The sequence below is a fragment of the Diplotaxodon limnothrissa genome, linkage group LG15 (genome assembly GCF_057381915.1).
Source record: "Diplotaxodon limnothrissa isolate DT_005_m linkage group LG15, D_limnothrissa_male_GT1.1, whole genome shotgun sequence".
NCBI classification, from domain to species: domain Eukaryota; kingdom Metazoa; phylum Chordata; class Actinopteri; order Cichliformes; family Cichlidae; genus Diplotaxodon; species Diplotaxodon limnothrissa.
The window spans coordinates 6,167,431-6,173,430 of NC_140610.1; positions in this window are offsets into that span (position 1 = coordinate 6,167,431).

The following is a 6,000-nucleotide window of genomic DNA, read 5'->3' on the forward strand; positions in this document are numbered from 1 at the left end:
TTATGTTTTATTCCATGTTTCCCCTGCCCATTATGTCTAAGTTCTCCCCGTGCTCTCTCTCCCCCCTGTGTGCCCTCTATGTATTTATGAGCCCTCGTCTCCCTTTGTGGTTGTTTCATGTTTCCCCAGCCCGTTATGTCTGTGTTTTCCCCGTGCTCTCTCTCCTCCTGTCTGAACCTCTGTGCCTGTACGTGTCATGTTCAGTTCACCCCGCCCTGTCTCGTTATGATTATCAGTGTCACCTGTGTTCCCCGTGTGTGCCCACTTTCCTCGTTTACCCTCTGTGTATTTCTGTCTGAGTCTCCCTCTGTTCGGCGTCGCGTTCTCCCTCATGTTGTGTGTAATTCTCCCCGTGGTTCGGTTCCTTGTACAGTTCATGCTTTAGTTTTCCCAGTTTTAGTTTATTTTGTATTGCTTCCCGTGGCCAGCAATAAAGCTGTGTTTTTGAGTTTATCCCCGTGTCTGTGAATCTGCATCTTGGGTCCTTCCCCTGCCTGCATAACGTCAGTCTTGTAACGTGGGCGTGTTACCCCTTACAGCAGAGAGGTGGTATTTAATATCATTCCATTTGTCCTGTTTGTTGCCGGCAAATATCACATTTTGACAAAACTGAGAGTTGCTGCTATGTAACCATTTCCATTACTGGAATAAAATATCAACAAAATATGAATTTCTAGTGAAAATTTCAAATTATTTTGCCATTTTAATTCATTTACACCTTACCTGTTATCTATTATTACTTGGGCCTATCTTAGCTTTACCTCGGCTAACCTCTTCCTTCAGACAACATGTCTCTTAATAATGTTTCTTATCAGCATTCAATGGATAATGCAGACTAAACAAGAACTGTCAGAACACATTTTTACGTCATGAAAAAAAGCAACACGTTAACTTGCAAAGATAAAGAAGAAAGCGATCTAGAAAGGAAAGACTGCAAAACAATGAGTGTGTTTCATTTGTATTAAAAGAAAAGTTATAGACTACAAGGAGATGTGTTTAACAGATATCCTTATCTTTGCTGAGATTTGCTGTATCTGTTCAGAAACACCCAAAATACACGTCACATCAAGGTCTGCCACATCAGCATGTCACTTTGTTTTTTTTCTTCTTTTAAAAAAAGCCATGTGGTTAGGTCATGAATAGTTTAAGGACTTTAAATAATCCATTTAAGAAAGGAACAGTCTGACAGTTTGGATAGTGCACTTATTCACTGTGTTGTTCACAGCTAGACGAGGAGATTGATGTCACAGTCACATGCGTCTGCTCCGTGAAGCTAGAGTAAGCAGTCAGTTAGGCTCTCATAAAGACTTGTTTAACATGTTGTATCTTCTGTTCAATTACCGACAAGCTAAAACTGCAGTTGTTGTTTTTTTCCTTTTTCTTTTTTCTCTCTCTTTTTTGTCCCTTTGGGGACAGGGTAACTAAATCCAGATAATCCTCATGCTGTAAAGCAGCTGTGAGATCCAGCTGTGTAACATATGGACAAATATGGGATCTTGATCTTCTTTTCTATTTCCAGGAAAGAAAATCTGCATATTTTCCCCAATGGACCAACTATTTCATTATATTCATTCATAGAGGCCAGACATTAAAAAACCCCCCAAAAAACCCCATATAAATAAATAAATGAAAAAAAAATCAATAAAGATCTCCCTTGTCTCAGCATTGATGTGATCTTGGGTGGCCCAGAAGCATGCACACAACTTGCAAGTTGGGTACAAAGAAGAAAAACGTTCCAAAGGGACACAGAAAATGCTTGGCAGACACCACGAGTCTGCCTGCTAAACTACAGTGGCTTGCAAAAGTATTCAGCCCCCTTGAACTTTCGCACTATTTGTCACATTACAGCCACAAACATGAATCAATTTTATTGGAATTCCACGTGAAAGACCAACACAAAGTGGTGTACACGTGAGAAGTGGAATGAAAATCATACATGATTACAAACATGTTTTACAAATAAATAACTGAAAAGTGGGGTGTGCGTAATTATTCAGCCCCCTGAGTCAATACTTTGTAGAACCAGCTTTTGCTGCAATTACAGCTGCCAGTCTTTTAGGGTCTGTCTCTACCAGCTTTGCAGATCTAGAGACTGAAATCCTTGCCTGTTCTTCTTTGCAAAACAGCTCCAGCTCAGTCAGATTAGATGGACAGCGTTTGTGAACAGCAGTTTTCAGATCTTGCCACAGATTCTCGATTGGATTTAGATCTGGACTTTGATTGGGCCATTCTAACACATGGATATGTTTTGTTTTAAACCATTCCATTGTAAATGGCCTGTATTTGTATAGCGCTTTTACTAGTGCCCAAGGACCCCAAAGCGCTTTACACATCCAGTCATCCACCCGTTCACACACACATTCACGCACTGGTGATGGCAAGCTACATTGTAGCCACAGCCTGTCATGGTCCTGGGCCATGTGGGCCCAGTATTCTTAGTTCCTTGTATTTTTGTATTTCGTTCCTTATTTAGACCATGTTTTCTGAGTTGCCCTGTTGTGTTGTTCCCTAAGTGTTTTCCCTTCATGGCTTTTACCCCCTGTGTGCCCCTCTGTGTATCTGTGAGCCCTCGTCTCTCCTTATGTTTTATTCCATGTTTCCCCTGCCCATTATGTCTAAGTTCTCCCCGTGCTCTCTCTCCCCCCTGTGTGCCCTCTATGTATTTATGAGCCCTCGTCTCCCTTTGTGGTTGTTTCATGTTTCCCCAGCCCGTTATGTCTGTGTTTTCCCCGTGCTCTCTCTCCTCCTGTCTGAACCTCTGTGCCTGTACGTGTCATGTTCAGTTCACCCCGCCCTGTCTCGTTATGATTATCAGTGTCACCTGTGTTCCCCGTGTGTGCCCACTTTCCTCGTTTACCCTCTGTGTATTTCTGTCTGAGTCTCCCTCTGTTCGGCGTCGCGTTCTCCCTCATGTTGTGTGTAATTCTCCCCGTGGTTCGGTTCCTTGTACAGTTCATGCTTTAGTTTTCCCAGTTTTAGTTTATTTTGTATTGCTTCCCGTGGCCAGCAATAAAGCTGTGTTTTTGAGTTTATCCCCGTGTCTGTGAATCTGCATCTTGGGTCCTTCCCCTGCCTGCCACACAACGTATCATGACACAGCCACCCTGAGGCGCACTGACACTGGCTTTATGTTTATGGTCGTTGTCCTGCTGGAAGGTGAACCTCCGCCCCAGTCTCAAGTCTTTTGCAGACTCCAAGAGGTTTTCTTCCAAGATTGCCCTGTATTTGGCTCCATCTTCCCATCAACTCTGACCAGCTTCCCTGTCCCTGCTGAAGAGAAGCACCCCCAGAGCATGATGCTGCCACCACCATATCTGACAGTGGGGATGGTGTGTTCAGAGTGATGTGCAGTGTTAGTTTTCCACCACACATAGCGTTTTGCATTTTGGCCAAAAAGTTCCATTTTGGTCTCATCTGACCAGAGCACTTTCTTCCACATGTTTGCTGTGTCCCCCACATGGCTTGTGGCAAACTGCAACCGGGACTTCTCATGGTTCTCTGTTAACAATGGCTTTCTTCTTGCCACTCTTCCATAAAGGCCAACTTTGTGCAGTGCACGACTAATAGATTCCCCCACCTGAGCTGTAGATCTCTGCAGCTCGTCCAGAGTCACCATGGGCCTCTTGGCTGCATTTCTGATAAGCACTCTCCTTGTTCGGCCTCAGAGTTTAGCTGGACGGCCTTGTCTTGGTATCTGGCTGGGGAAATTCTGATACCCCAGGAGGTGCCGGACTTTTAGGTTTTAATGTAGCTCAGCGGCTGGCCACGAGTAATGTGTCAAATAAACATCTTGTGAACACATCTTATGAGAGTTGACTTCGTAAGAGAAAAACTTCTGCACACGTATGTTGTGTAACTCATTCTCATTTAGAATATGTCTGACATTTTTGAACTTTTAATTAGGTAAAATTCTAATCTGTCACAATCTTTCTTCTTCCTTGGATCCTTTCCAAGAGGAATTTAGCCTCTTCCAGAGAAAAAAAGATCCTTATGTGCTCAGTGGAAAGCTCATAATGTAATAATAACTGGCTTGAAATCACTTTAAGTGATGCATGCTGGAAACTGCAAAACAGGCAGATATCAACATTTTCAGGCAGTGTGCAAAAAGGTGTTTTGAAAATAAGGCTGCAGATGAGTCATGGCATGCATCAGACACACATTACAACACCCTCTGCCCCTGTTCTGTTATGATGTTTATGAGAGCAGGCTGTCCTGGTTTTTCAGGATGTGAGACGTGTGCTTATTGAGTATCACTGTTTGAACTTAGCTCACTCCATCCAGCTGAAAGTAAATCTATCACCTTGGTTGAACTTTATGGATCCCCTACGCATTGACGTGCAGTATTACAGGAATAAGACAGAATCCAAAGGTTAATAATGGTGTGGTTTACAGGATTGTCAGGGTTAAAAACATACAAAGAAAGATCTGTCCATTAAAAAGTATTTACCTTAAATAACCAACAATCCTTCCCAATAAATCAGTCATCTCCTTATAAATAAATAAATAAATAAATAAATAAAAGTCATATATAGTTACAATTATTTGGTAAGACTCAATGAAAAAACAAACATATGCCCTTTTCACTTTTAAGCATGGATAAAACTGACTTGGACAGTTGAAGTTTATAGATACAAAAACCTGAGATTCTTGACTTAGTGCAAAAGTTTAACACTTCATGACAATAGTTAACAGAGGTACTGCAGAGTGTGCAGGTAGGGTTTTTAAGAAAAGCCAACTGAGAGTCTGTGACAAAGGAGAAGAGAGACATGGATGTCATCTCAGGCAGGATGACATCCACATGAACCTACATTTCCCTAGAGTAGCCAAGAGCCTGAACGTCACATAGACATCATGATCTGGTGGAGAACAGATGGATGAGCCAGTGCTTTTAAGCAAGAGGCAAGTAAGGACCAGGAGCCAGAAACTTGTGCTTATCTTCTGTAGCAAGCAAGCACAAGACAAACAACTAAGGGCCCCCGAGAGGGCAGGAAAGATGGGAAACAACAGATAAAAATGCTGGGCAGGTGCTGGAGAATGTGGTAACCATGAAACTTACAAGTTTCACTTTCAATCATTGTTCTCTTTCATTTTCATTCAGCTTTAGTAAAAAAGAAAAGGCTTGGTTAATGCTGGGAAAAGATCAAAGTTTGAGTCAAAACAGACTATTTTGCAACACTAAAATGTGCAGCAAAAATCAACTTTCGGTATTTCAGGGTTTTTATTGGACCAGTAGTTGTCTCTTATCTTTAAAAGGTAATCACAGGACATCACAAAAGCATGCTCAAGTAACCTATCCTTGAATTTTCTGGGGGAGGACACTCAAAGCAAAAAAACATTTTCAGGGTACACTGGCAGCACAGTGGTAAACTGGATAGTGCTTTTCCATCACAGCTAGACGGTCTTAGATTTGAATCCTGTTTGGTGGGTTCTCCATGTGTTTATGTGGGTTCTCTCTGACTACTCAGGTTTCCTCCTACATGCATGGGTTAGGTTAACTAGCATTTCTAAATTGGCCATGTCTTTGTGATAATACCTCTGATAGACTTGCTCAGTAATGTCTGTTCTGTCAGTCATGAAATAAGGAAAATTTCAGTATGGTTATCATGGCATGGGTGAGTAGAGTTTATAAGACCATATGGTCAGAGGAAGTCACGAGGGTTCAAAAAAAAGAAATGAAGAGTAAATCCCCAATTGGCTTTTAGCTATTAGTGAGACAGAGAAAACCTCAAAAGTCAGATGACCACCTACGAGCAAGCACTTTGTGACAGTGGGAAGGAAAAGACCTTAGGGAGTCAGAACCAGGCTCGGGGTCAGGGGTTAGGGTTAGCTGCTGCATTTTCTTGATATCTAAGAAAGGTCCAAATATTTTGATGGTCAACAAAGTACTCCCATTTTAAAAGTGAATTCATTCCTAGATAGATACCTCAATAAATTTACTGTTACTTTACCTTAAGTTTAGTTTTTTGTATGTTGCCAAATGTGGTCAGGATTCCACTTCCA